The sequence below is a fragment of the Camarhynchus parvulus genome, chromosome 2, assembly GCF_901933205.1.
Source record: "Camarhynchus parvulus chromosome 2, STF_HiC, whole genome shotgun sequence".
Taxonomy (NCBI): domain Eukaryota; kingdom Metazoa; phylum Chordata; class Aves; order Passeriformes; family Thraupidae; genus Camarhynchus; species Camarhynchus parvulus.
In genome coordinates this window covers 50,240,062-50,253,729 of record NC_044572.1, presented here as the reverse complement: position 1 = coordinate 50,253,729, position 13,668 = coordinate 50,240,062, and the positions used below count along the sequence as shown (strand labels likewise).

General features: G+C 36.6%; 1 protein-coding gene across 3 annotated transcripts in view; it reads left to right on the top strand.

Moving 5' to 3' along the window:
• The window catches only part of CNTNAP2 (contactin associated protein like 2), a 1,021,862-nt gene that overhangs the window by 666,512 nt on the left and 341,682 nt on the right, over positions 1 to 13,668 (top strand). The gene's annotated exons all lie outside the window — the stretch shown is intronic.

Below are 13,668 nucleotides of genomic sequence, written 5' to 3'. Positions count from 1 at the left end.
CAAAACAGGCAATCAGTTGAAATTGAAGCCAGAATTTATAGAGATACAAGTTCATATAACTTTACTGTTTACCTTAAATACAGCTATGTATAATTTTACAAAGATAATTGCAAAATTTTTTCAGTTTTAACCAAAAACCCCAAAGCAATGAGAAAATTTTTGGCCATCCACAGTTTTTTGGTTAAAACAAAAACCTAACTTGTGGTTAAAGACTGTATAAATGTAAGGGGGAATATACTTTATGTAATAACTATTAATACATTGAGTGGCAAAGTTCTCTCTGATCTAGCTATTGAAACTCTAAAACTAAGAGCTAAATAGCAAATTGATTTTGATTAAAGAGAAATATTTAAGGTACCAATGCCTGTAGGAGAGATAGCGTGGCAGCCCTTTTTCCACCAAGAGGGAATGTGCACAGTGAAGGCATGGTTGCATCGAATTTTAGGAAAGACAATACAGAATTTATGTCTGTCTGTGCTCCTTTGTGGTGTGCAGACCAGCTTTTAAGACATAGCTGAACATAGTCAAGCTTTCTTCTCAAGTTCCAAAGAGAAGTAGCCAGGACAAAGGGATGCCATCACTTTTCTGAAATCACATTTATTACAAAGGGAAGAAATTATAATCCAAGGGGATGTGACAATTTTCTTAATAAGATTTTCACCTGCCTTTTATGGATAAAACAGTGCAATAGGGCAAATAAAAGGCACTGCTGAACTGCAGTACCAAAAGATGGATTTGGAGTATATTGTCCTGTCTTTATGGAATGGATAAAGTGGATGGGATTACATACACTCTCCAGGTCATTTGGAGACACATTGTTTAAGAACTTTTACTTTCCTAGTTCAGGCAAAGTTTCTGACTTAGTGGTGTAAGCTTTTTTTTTTTGTTTAAAGAACATAATTTTTGTTTTTACCATGTGCTGCTATACTTTACAAGTCTTTCTTACAAAACAAGGTTGAGCAGAAAGTTATTCACTTGACAGATATCCTGTCAGAATGTGTGAAGTCCTATGCCTTTCTAGAGTATTGAAGTTAATGGCACAAAAATGAGCAAAAATAAAAAATTTCCAGCATCAAAATACAGACTGAGACAACCTTAACTCTTCCTTTATTGAGCAGGCAATAGCTGTCAGTTTTTACAAGAGCAAGTTCCAGATACAGCTGCAAATAATGTGGGGATTTGTTGGAACTTGCCAGAGGTTGCAGTCACGCTGTCCTGAGGTCTGGGACCTCAGCTCTGCAGCACTGATGCTGACCCTACTGTCCTTTCCTACTTGTGCAGTGTGTGTGTGTGTGTGTGTGTGTGTGTGTGTGTGTGTGTGTATTCAGATACACTTAGTGTGCTGCCTTTTGCTTTTGAATTCTTAAGTTTGTGGCAGTAGAAGGATGAAAGATATGCTGGGGAAGGGAGGAAGTTGGAATGATAACTGTTGTGTGGTATAAAAATAGCTGTAAGTGATTTTAAACAGCATTGCAAATCTCATGAAAATATAGCAGACGTGATTCTGTGGAGCTGGAAAGTGTTTAAGTGCAGATAGCACTTGTTCAGTACCATTTTACTTAAAGATAATACCATTTTACTTAAAGATAATATTATTTACAAAGCAAACTGTATTATATGCCATAGTAAAATAAGTTTTTCTTTTCTCAGTGGATGCTTTTGTGGGGAGTATAACAGCATTTCTCAAAGAGGTTGGAGACAAGACTATGTTAGTGGGGATTGTAACTGTATTTGACGATTTTTAATGAGTTGGAGTTATGCTAAACTAAAAGGAACAAGAAAATTCTGTGTTACTGAAGGGTTTTTTAGGTGAATTGATTTTGCTTTGGTCAGGTAATTCAACACTTTCCTGAGCTCTTGACCTGAAACAAGGCAAAGCTTTGCAGCCTTGACTGGATTTCAGATTGCAGTTTTAGTTTCCTTTGAAGTTGAAACTCAAAGAAAAACTCGAGGGATGAACTCCTTGAAGTGAAACAGAGAAAAAGGTTTGCATGAAAACCTTATGAATCAAAATGACTTTGTTTCACACAGGTCTGGCCATAAAATATCGTATGATAGTGAAAACAACAGTTAGTCTAGAGATCGGAGAAATATGTATTCTGGGAATGAGACATAGGGGGAGACTATAAACCAGAAATAAATAGCTAGAGAAAGAAAAGTTCCAAATAAATAAATCTGAAATAAAAATTTAGTTCTCCAACTGTATAAATCAATTACATTTGTTTTCTATTTTAATATTATGAAATAATTTCCTTTTTGAAATATCACACTGTTACAGGAAGGTTCCTCACCTCTCAGAGAAACACCAGAATCTCCAAGCTCTGTGTCCATTATCTTGTTATTTCTCAGCAGCTTAAGCTGCCATTCAGAGGAAATTATAATTTCTTTCATCCATCTACAGCTAGATCCCTTGAGCCCAATGGCAAATTAACCAAAAGTACTGGAAAGTTGTACTTCTCATTGCATATTAAATACCCTAGGAATCTACCAGACTTCTTTCAGCTAAGGGATGTTCATGCCCAATGAAATTCTGTGGCCTGGCAAAGGACTAGACCTTGATTTTATCATTAAGCAAGACTGAAAGATAAAAAAAAAATGATTTACAGTGATGCAACATTTACAAAATTATTTAAAAATTAATTGAGTTATAATTAACTGCAAGTATCATCCTTACTAGCTTTATTGTATTGTCTATATTTTGAGCCCTGACTAATTAACTTTTGCAGCCTACCAAAGGCTTGCTCACTCGTGCAGAGTTCTTAGAGCAATACTTTTCTAGAGTTTATTAGTAAATGGTTCCTGAAACCTTTGCAATCAGGAGCTCATTTTCCTGATTACTTCTCATCTCCATCACTTTGCACCTGTTTATTCATCTAGTTTTATGTTCTAATATTCTTCCTGCTGTTTACAACTTCTTTAAAACAGAATGGTATAATTTTAAAAATTGTCTATTAGGATAACTAATGATCATTCAAGCTTTTTTTTCTGAGATTTTTTTTATAATATAGGCCAAAGAAAGCTTTCTCTAGAATCTGCATTTCAGATAAACATAAGAAAGGACTTACAGAGTTTACCATGATGGTGATGTATCTACCTTCCACTTCTTGCATAAAATTAATTTGATTTTGGAAAAAGCCAGAAGCACCTTATTTGATTATATTTGCCTTCTCCTAATGATTTTCATTAACAAAAATGTTTAATTTGCACTTAAAAGATTGATCTTAATGCTCATAGAATCATAGAATTGTTTGGGTTGGAAGAGACTATAAAGATCATCTAGTTCCAACCCCCGTGCCAAGGACAAGGCCACTTTTCACTAGACCAAGTATCTCAGAGCCCCTTCCAGGCTTGTCCTGAACACCTCCAGGGATAGGACATCTCTAGGAAAGCTGTTCCAGTACCTCACAACCCTCACAGTAAAGAATTTCTTCCTAATATCCAATCTAAACCTGCCCTCTTTCAGTTTAAGACCATTCTCTCTTTTCTTAATACTACATGCTTTTGTAAGAAGTCCCTCTCCAGCTCCCTTGTAGGCTCCTTTGGGGACTGGAAGTTGCTACAAGATCTCTTCGGAGCATTCTTTTATGAAAGACATGTTCTTCCTGATCAAGTTGTTTTTCTTTAATTTCACCTTCAAACACTGTCGTTGCTTTTGCAGCTGTACAGATTACTTTAGAAATACCAGACAGGAAAAGGTTTTCTTAAAAACCTTCAGTTAGTCCATAGGAAGGACTGGCATCCAGATCACATCTGCTGACTGTTAGTTCTGTAAGACAGTGGGAGAAATACGAACTTACCTACCTTACCTGCCCCTAGAAGAGGCACTTATTGTATCAGAATTCACAGAGAATGCAACTCTGCTGAGAAAGAACATATGAGATTTTTACATTTTTAGATTGGTGGTTTGCTGTAAGTTTTTCCCAAAAGAATAGTGGAAACAATGTGGTGATTCTTAGTTTCCATATAAGGGAGCTTGACCTCTGAATTCTCTGTCTTCTCCCAGCTTGGTAGGAATAAATGCTATCCTATATTTTGGAACCTTATTCCAAGTTAATGATGAATAAAACTTCTCTTGAAATGATAAGTGCATTAAATGTCACTGGAATCTAATGGGCATTGATATTTTTCCAAGCAAGAGTGACTACCTCCCTAAAACAAAATATTGCTTTAATAATGAGTTTAATATTTTCTAGAAACACATGTTGAGTAAGAATGAATAAGAAATGTTGTAGGAGCTGTGATAATTCTCATTGCTGGCTATTGCCAAAAGTAATAGTCATCAACACAAATTTAATCTGCAGAGGCTCTGATCTTCAGCAAGACTTCCATCAGATAGTTTGTAATATCTGGTTTTCCTGTGAACAGGAAAGCAACCAGAACACTAGGCTTTACACATTCAGAGTCTAGAAAGGAAAAAAGGTCATGGCAGGGATGTTCTCCTGTCAGCAATTTGGGAAATTGTGAAAAAATAAATACATAATTTGGCAAAACAATGCTCTGAAATTTACTTCAGGGGAAAGAAAAACAATGAAGTCCATAATTTTTCTAGTCAACTTAAACAAGAAGAGCATGGGTTTCCATTTCACTGAAGGCTAGAGGAATTATGAGGATAATGTTGCTATCTTTGTGATAGCAAACTGATTTACTAGAGAAAGCAGATACTTTGCACTTTCATAAGCATATAAAAGCATTATTTTATCAGGAAAAATTCAATAAATACCTCCATGATCAGCAACTGTGATAAGTAAGATATTCCTGTGAAAGGATGTTCTAGTCCAAAGACAGGAAGAATGTTGCTTTTTAATACACTTGAAGCAGAAGATACAACCTAATCAGAAATGCCCTGTATTTTGAGAAGGCTTGGCATAAAACCATCTCCTGTTCAGTTGTCCTGTGGGCATTTATGTGCAGGGCTGTATTGAACTATCACCTTGACATTTCTGACTCTTTGCCAGTGAAGCTTGATGTTTAAGTCGCTTAGTTTTAGCAGCATTTTGCATAAAAAAATCATGGGTTCCAGAATTGGCCCTTCTGCAGAAAGTGGAACAGTGATATATTCTGCTGATATTTGTGGACATGTAAGTACCTGATTTCAGTGAGATTTATCACAAGTCCAGCACCCATATGACTGAACAGATCACACAAGCCCAAAAGATTTCCCAGTAGCAAATGAAGAATTTCTATTACTAAACTTGTAGAAAGCATAGAGCAGAACAAAAACATACAAAATGCACAAACATATGAAACAGCGACAGAACATTCTGGGTTGAGTTTCTGCAGCGGAAAGCTGACATTTAAGGCATGCAGTGGGACTCCACAATGCTGATTAGACTTGTTCATAGCAGATAAATGCTTGCATTATGTGGAAGGAGGAAGGAAAAATAATACTGGGAAGCCAAACTGCTTACTTTTAAAAACATGAAAGAAGAGCTTTCTGTAGGGCAAAATCTGAGTTGCTCCCATTGCCCCCCTCATTTGTTGGGCATAATTTGCCTCATTTGGATTGAGGAAGGACAGCACCTCTGGGATGAACTAATGGGAATGTGGAGCTTTGTAGGGAGATGGATTGTGAAGTTACTCTGAGGAAAGGGAGGTTAGAGAAATGATAAGAATTATTTTGACAGGGCTGCTTGGTTTCAGGAGACTGGGGCTCGAGGAGGTATTTCTGAAATTAACACTGGGCGCTGTGATGAGAAAAGAGTTATCAGCTCTTCTAGCACTGATATTAAAGACTGATTTGTGCTAGAAGCTGTAAGAATAAGATGCTGTTCCTCACCCTATCACCTCATCCTCTTGTGAGCTGTTGTTAGGGTGCCCCTGACGAAGCCTATGGTTTTTTAATTGCTCCTTTGCGTCCCTGATTTGAGACTTACTTGAGACCAGAGTCTAAGTAAAGTAGTTTCCAGGAGGTGAATAATTCCACATTCAAACTCAGCAGTACGGATGTGTGAGTAATGCTGGTCTTGGAGAAATAGGGGATGAAAAATAAGCTCAAATTTCTGAAGTCTCTAGAAAGAGTCTTTTGTTTTCTTCTGCTCTCATCCTGAGAAAGCGCTTTCAACTACTGGCTGTTCTCTGCCAGTTACGTTGCTACCACTTTATTTTCTCCTCTTCTTGCACACTCTATATCTGAAGTAATCAAATGTTCAAATTTCATACATGCTCTGCTAAACCTTATTTCTCAGATGTTTATTTCCTTTGAGAATAGAGATTCTCAAAGCCTGTTTATAAGGACTTTTGTTTACAGTGGTTTATTAAAAGGATCGTATAATCAATATGCTACCTTTCTAAGGAGACTAATCTTTTTTTCAATAATGCTCTTCAAAGAAATTGTCATCATAGTTTATAATTGTCCTTGTGAATTCATATTTTTTATTACATGTTTTCAAAGGATTTAACATAATGCACGTCTTTTCAAATGTAGAAGACTCTATAAAATTACCTCTTTTTATTAAAATCTAGTTTTAAAACAAGACTGAAGTTTTTGGTTTAGTATTCTTTAGTAATTTTTCACATGTAACATATAAGACCAAAATTGTTGAATCTTTTCACTTATTCCTGCAAAACTGAGAAAGACAAGCTTTTTACTCTGTTAATTTGTTTGTTTGTTTGTTTGTTTGTTTGGGGACATTGCAGTTTTCTTGTTTTGAACCCCAATATTTGTTTAAAAATCAGATTGTTCTATGTTTGTTTAAAAATCAGATTGTTCTTAGTGTCAGTGTTATAAACTACGGTTCTTCTACTACTAATTTATTATCAGCTGAGCTGAGAGTTGCTCTGCACCAGGTGTTTATGAAATGCAGAATGTGTAATAAATTGGTAGCAACTTGCATTTATATTGTAAGTAAATGAATGTGGTCTGTGTTCAGGCCAGAAAGGGCTGCAGTTCCAATATGTGCAATAGCACCAGGAGTATTTGGTGAAGGTAAAGTGGAGAAAATTAATATTAGGATGGAAAGCAGAATATGAACAATCAGCCAGCAGTAATTATGCTGAAATTAAAAAATCAGCCGCAAATAACTCTACTGGGTGAGGCTTGAGAGAGACTGTAAGAGCTGAAAGTGGACTTCAGGTTTTAGCTGTTTGTATAGCTGAGTGTTTATATATGGCTCTGCATTAGAATCAAGTGTTAGGAGTTTTGAAACTAAATTTCTACCAGGTGGGGTGAAGTGGAAGAACAGTCTGAAGTCAGGGTCTAACTCAGAGCATTTTCTTAATTCATTTGTAGCTAACTCTTGTAAAAATACCTAAGGAACATTCCTGAATTGCAGCCTACTTTTGGGAAAACTTGGGTATTAGCTGAGGTTTTTGCAGGCTACTGTAATCGTTCTCTATTGTTGTTCACAATGCACAACAAAATATTGTTTCCAAGGGACGGTTAAAAGAGAACATGTAATTAACAATAGATAACTTTAAAGCAGCTCATTTATACCACAAAATCAAAGCCAGAATTAATTCATAGCCAGAAAAGAACTCTGCAAATAAAGACTTCAAAATTAATTAGCTTTTTCTTAAACTTTTCCATTAAGACAATCTAACATATTGCATACTTCACTGTTAATGTTTTTTTGCAATTAAAATTTTTAAGGTGCTGATATTAAAATCCCCTTGACAGCTATTACACAGAAAAAACATGTTTTGAAGTTACTCTAATCCTATTTTTTCAGATGTGAGAGAATGAAATTAATGCAAATATCAACTGTTAAAGATGTACCATAGTCAAAGAAATGAGAATTTCTTCACATATGTGTGCAGACATATTTTTATCTGAAATTGTTCCTTAAAAAGTTTTTTAACAATTCAAAATAAAGGAACATAATGGGAATAATTAGGCTTGCTGTTAAAAGACACTATGCACCAATGGATGAGTAGTGGATATGCATTATCCACAGTTTGTAGCATTTTTATGTACATCACCTAGTGCAGAAAGACTTGATAAATTCTATCTTTACAATGAATTTTCCAATGTGTTGAGGGCTATATGATCAATCTCAAAGGACTCTGGATTGAAGAAAAAAAATTAATTAAATGGAGTGAAACCCTGAGATACTTCTTGTGCATTCTACACCATATTTTGTCTTTATAACTAGTATAACAATGTTTATAAGTGTAATTGTATGGCTTCTGGAGTAAATAAACATAAAGAATAATTATTCTTGTCAGTTCTCTTATGATAATTCCATAATTCCATGTGAATGATAGCGATCCAGATGGTGGGGGTTCTGATTGAGTTTGCTTCTTGTTTATGGACACTACTTTTCTTGAACATCATTATAATATTTCTTTTGCTATTCTGCAGCATAAATGTATTGCACCTGTAAATGTCTTCCTTAGGAATCAAATGTTTACATTAACCCTTTTCATTCAAGGGTAAGAATTGTAATGCTTCTTTGTAATTTTATTCTGAAGGGATTTTGAGTTTTAGTCTCCTTCCCAGAGTGCTGTAATTTAAATGGGAGATAAAGAGGGGAAAGTTTTAGGACCAAAATCTGTCAGCAAAAGTAGATGCTTGGTGTCAATCATGGTCCATAACTATCACTTTAAAATTCCACCTTAGGTAGGACAGCCAATAGTTCTCTTGGCTGGACAAGTGTCTTAGCAGAAGTAATAACAGGTTACTGGAATTCTGTGGAGGGATAGAATGTAAGAAAATAATGATAGTGCAGAAGGTAATCTCACCCCTGAGGAGTTGCAGCTGCACTAATTATCAAAGATTAGGAACAGGCCTGCCCTTATCAGGCCACAGCTGTGTCCAATGAGGATGAGTGCTGTAAAAGGGTGGGGTAGCTGGTTGAGGAGAGAGTGGGAGTTTGTTGGTTGTGCTGTGAAGAGGAAGGAGTTAGTGCTGTGAGGAGTTGCCCATGAGAAATCACCAAGAAGGTACAAGAGCTTTGTAATAAGATGACAACAGAATTCTTGAAATGTTTTTTCTGAAGCTAGAGGAATCATCTATGTTTACATAACTTTACAAAAACATGGAAGTCAGTATTGTTTCATAAATGGAAATACGGTCTGCTAATTTTAGCAAAACTACTGAAATGTGTGGACTTACTTTGTAGTTTCTCATTTTCTCAGTAGAAGCCTTTACTACTTACGCATACTTAACTGTATATCTAGCAGTATTAATTTTATTTTACTGGAAGTGTAGTCTTTTTTTAACTCTCATCTTGCAAGTTTTTAAGCTCATGTATCCCTATGTAGTTTTTACACCAGCTCATTCATCCCATCCTTGTTCCCTAATGGCCTAACCACTTGTGTATAAAACTTTAAATTTACTTGTGTCTGTGATTGCTGTAATTTATATGATATGCTTTCATTATACTTTGAGGTTCAGAAGGCGTTAATAGATGTCCTAGAACAGAGAGGAAAACACAATGTGTTGTTTGCAACTACATTTTTTTTCATTTTCTATTGTTGCTTCAGAGCACTATAAATATCATGGCATTTCTCAGATTCATGCTCAGTCTATGTCTTTCTGAAATTCTTAACTACTCCTCTCCTTTTCAAGCCCTCTTCTGTCCTCCCCTATTTTAAGGTTTCTCAATTTCTTTGTTCTTTCCTATCAACCTCAATGGTTTGTTTCCCCTTTTCATCATTCTTTCTCTAATCATTGCTGTGATTATTTTCCTCCTCAGTCTGTCTTCACAGCCACATACCCACACAAGTGTGCACACAGGAGTGCCATGCCCAGGAAAGATTTGGAAAGGAATTTAACAAGAAAGCGGAATAGACTGTGCTGATCAGATGCAGGATGCAGCCAGGCAAGCATACTTACCACACCGCTATTTATGCTTACCCCTCTTTTTTCTCTGCACCTTTTTCCTTCTCCAAAATGTGTAGCCCTCTGCTTTTTCCTGTCTTGATTCCATCCCTAAACACCCTGTAAGTCTTGTGCAATCCTGAGCTACGTTTTCCATGCATCCCATGATGCGTGGCAGAAACTCTTGGTCCCCTCCCAAGGCAGAAACTCCCTTGGTCTGAAAGGTTTTGGGGAGAGCTGCTATCAGGGGCTCATAGTGATTGGCTCTGTGCTCACACACTGCAGCTGAGGCTGTGCTGTGACAGTTCCAGACAGGATTTTTGTTACTTGTGTGCATCCTTGATTTGAGTCAGATGGTCTTGAATGGTTTGATGGCTCCTGTGGTGGGCCCGGGAGCAGCCTGGCAGGGTGATTTTATGGCTTCTGCCCTGCCATTGGTTCTCTGAGCTCCTCTGTAGCTGTGCAGATGGGCATTTTTTCTCAGAACCTGACATTTTCTCTATATTCTCATCCCCTCAGTAAATAGTCTAAATTAATACTCTAGTGCTGCAATTGAAACAGATACTGACAAAGTAGAGTGTATGCCAACCAGGGCAGCCCCCAAGGTACCCATCTAACATCTTACTAATCTCACTGCTCATCCATTATGTGAGAAAGATGTAAAAGTGATTTCTAGGAAGTTGCCAGGACACAGTCATTCCCATTTGAAAGCATTGAAGGGAAAGAATGAAAAAAGGGGACACGGAGCAGATGTTTCTTCTGATATTTTTATGTCAGTTAAAAAGCTTGAATTCTGTTGGCAGTGCAATTGCTTAGTGATTAATGGAAACGACAAACATGATGCATTCCCTCTAAATTGGTGTCATGTTGATAGAAGACATTTTGATTGAGATAATGTAAATGCTGATGTGAGGATTTGTTTTCACAATGTTATAGTTCCTTTCTGTTCACTGAAAGAGGTGCTCAGCTCCTCTGGAAAACCCACTATTTGGTTAGGCGTCTGTCAGTCTGTGTGCATAGCAGTGGTTTTGTAAGCAAGCTACTGTTCTGTGGTTTAGTGTTTGGGGTTTTTTCAAACATAAGCTTTTAAATTGAGATTTTTTAAGAAATTTTATTTAACCAGTTGTTGGTTTGTTTTGGATTTTTTCCCAATAACTTGTAGTTTCCCTCAAGTATAACTTGTATTCAGATACAACCAAGAAAGGTACCATAATTTCCTTCACAGGATTGCTGGTTATGAGACGGTTGGATACAAAAACATCTAGGGATCTGGGGTGGGGAAAAGGAAGAAAAGGGGCAGGAAGGTGTGACTATTACAACTGTTGAGGCTGGTAAAAATAAAACTGGATTACAGTCCTATAAATGAACATGTGGGTGATGGATTTTGGGAACACTAATATTTGTGAACAAACAAAAACTGACACTACAGTCTCCTTCAAAACTGGGTAATGAGAATAGCTCCATGTTCATCTGAGCATTATTTAACATTGATTAGGTCGGTAGAGAGATCAAATGCTCTGATATCCATGGCAGGAAAGAACCAGTATATACTTAGTGAGGGAGAATACTTTGGTTTATGCAGTGTCTTTGCTATTTGTAGCCACTTACAGATAGCTTGTGTGAAAATAAGGTTCCAGATAATCTGTATCTTTGACCTGACTTTACTGGAGTTATCACTCCTGCTTTGGCCCTGGTATAATTTGATAAGGTTTTTCACTTGTCTATCTGTGTTCACTGTAGAGAGTAACCAAGGATTTGTATTACACAGATGGGAAATTGTAAAGCCAAGGTTTGGCCCTTGTCTCTTCTCCTTTCCATTACCCTCACAATACAAAGTAAATGACAACTGGAGTAGAACTCATACTTTTTCTTTAAGGGTATGGATTTTTCAAAATTTCTTTTTATACCAACCTTGAAGCTTTTTGCATGGAAGAGAGGGATAGGAGGAAGAAAGGAACAAGATGGTATTGGCAGTGTTCCTGTTACCTCCCAGCTGGAGAGGACTCAAACGAGCTCCAGGCAGCTCTGAAGCTTTCTGTGGCTGGGCCCAGTGTAAGATCAACATGGTGAACATGGTGAATATCCGAGTTTCTCTGACATCCTTCCCTCTCAGATGCAGGGTCCAGGAATGAAGTACATCTACACAAATGTGCAACACTATCCAGATTTAGAATGAAACTGTGCCATTTCTATCCTAAAGTGTTTTGTTCAGTCCCAAAACCCCCTGCTTGGTTTTTATTTTTAGGTTGTTTTTTGTTGGTTTTTTTTTTCATTGGCTGGGTTTTTTGTGTTTGTGTATCCTCTCATGACTTCAGTCACAAAAGTACCTTGTTAAAAATTGGCGTCTAATTATACTTTCTTGTAATGTCTGTAGGCTGACACAGTTACAAAGATGCTAATTGTCTAATCTATGGCTTGTAATTTAAAATCACTGCTAAATTTGTTTAAAAATCCATTTTGGTTCAGCCATTTGTATTTAAATTAATTTCTCTCTTCCTCCCCTCTCCCAGGCAAAACAAAGAACAAAGATGAGAGAGAAACAGAAGCACCTCTCATTTTGCCATTAATGTGTTGGCTTTTTCTGTATTCATAGCAAATTCCTGGGTTGAGCTACTGTATGGTAGCTCAAATTGCAGTTTTCACCCCTATAGGAGTAATTTTCCTTATTATCCCAGTGGCAAATAATCTTGTGCTCTTTCTCACTCTGATGGCAAAGCCTCTATTTTGTTCCCTTTTTTACCACAATGGTAATTGTCGTGTTTTTCACTGACATAACTGAGCCTAGAGTAAACTTGACACAAAATCTGCAAATTTCCATATATCTTATTTTAATTTTTACTGCTTTTAATTTCATTTCTGTTTCTATGGGGCATACTTGGATATTGTTCTAATGGTGAGAACACTTTATATGTTCATTAGGTCACAGTTGAAGGCAGAGGGAGTGTGTGAGGAAGATACAGAAGCTTTTAGAAAGCTGAAGCTTAGATCAATGGCAGTGTGAAGAAGGTTTATGCTCAGTCACAAAGGAGCTTTGCTCTTGGAAAGTTTTAGTGGCATGAGAGCCAGTGCAGCCATGGACAGAAATGAACACTAATCCAGATAAAAAGCACAGAAATTTCCTCTGTTGGTTTACCTTCCCTATTAAAAAAAAAAAAAAAAAAAAAAAAAACCACAAACCACCAAAACTGTGCTGTCTATTTATTTTTATGGTTTATTTCTAGGATTCATGTGTATATAATACTATATGTACACTATTCTGTAAATACGCAAAATATAAGAATGTTTTTCCTTTAGGAAGCTATTTTAGGGATTTTGAGTTGCAAAGCTACTGAGCATTGGGAAGGATTATGCTTGGGGGGATTAACCAATTGTAGAAGCAATGGCTGAGGAAAACTGCTGACTTGTGTTTCATTTTTATAATTCAGTTTTGTAGAAGTGATGGTTATTGATGGCTGATTTGCCTTGTAGTTCATTGCTTAAGTTTCTGTGAATAAAGAAAACACCATTTATGCTTGAATTAACAGAAGTAAAAATTATGGAATATGCAAAATAATCTGGCTGCGCTGGCCATTTTCCGTTTTCATATGCTAAGCTTCATGGAAAAAAGTTGGGTATCCAGAGAAGAGAGAAAATAATATAGCACCCAGAAAATGCAACCAGTGATCAACATGAACAAACTTGACCATTTTAATGTAGAGAAAGGATTTGTGTCTGCAAATAGACAAATGATGGTTGTAAGGAGGAGTGAAGTAATTTATCCTCCAAATTCATTGTGAATAAAAAGAGAAATGATAAGTTTAAGTTGCAGCAGAACAGCCCCACAGTGTAGAGAGTTGAACAAATGCTGAAGGGATGGTGCAGGTCTAGGCTGCCTTGGTGTGTCAAGGAATTTACATCATTTTAAACCA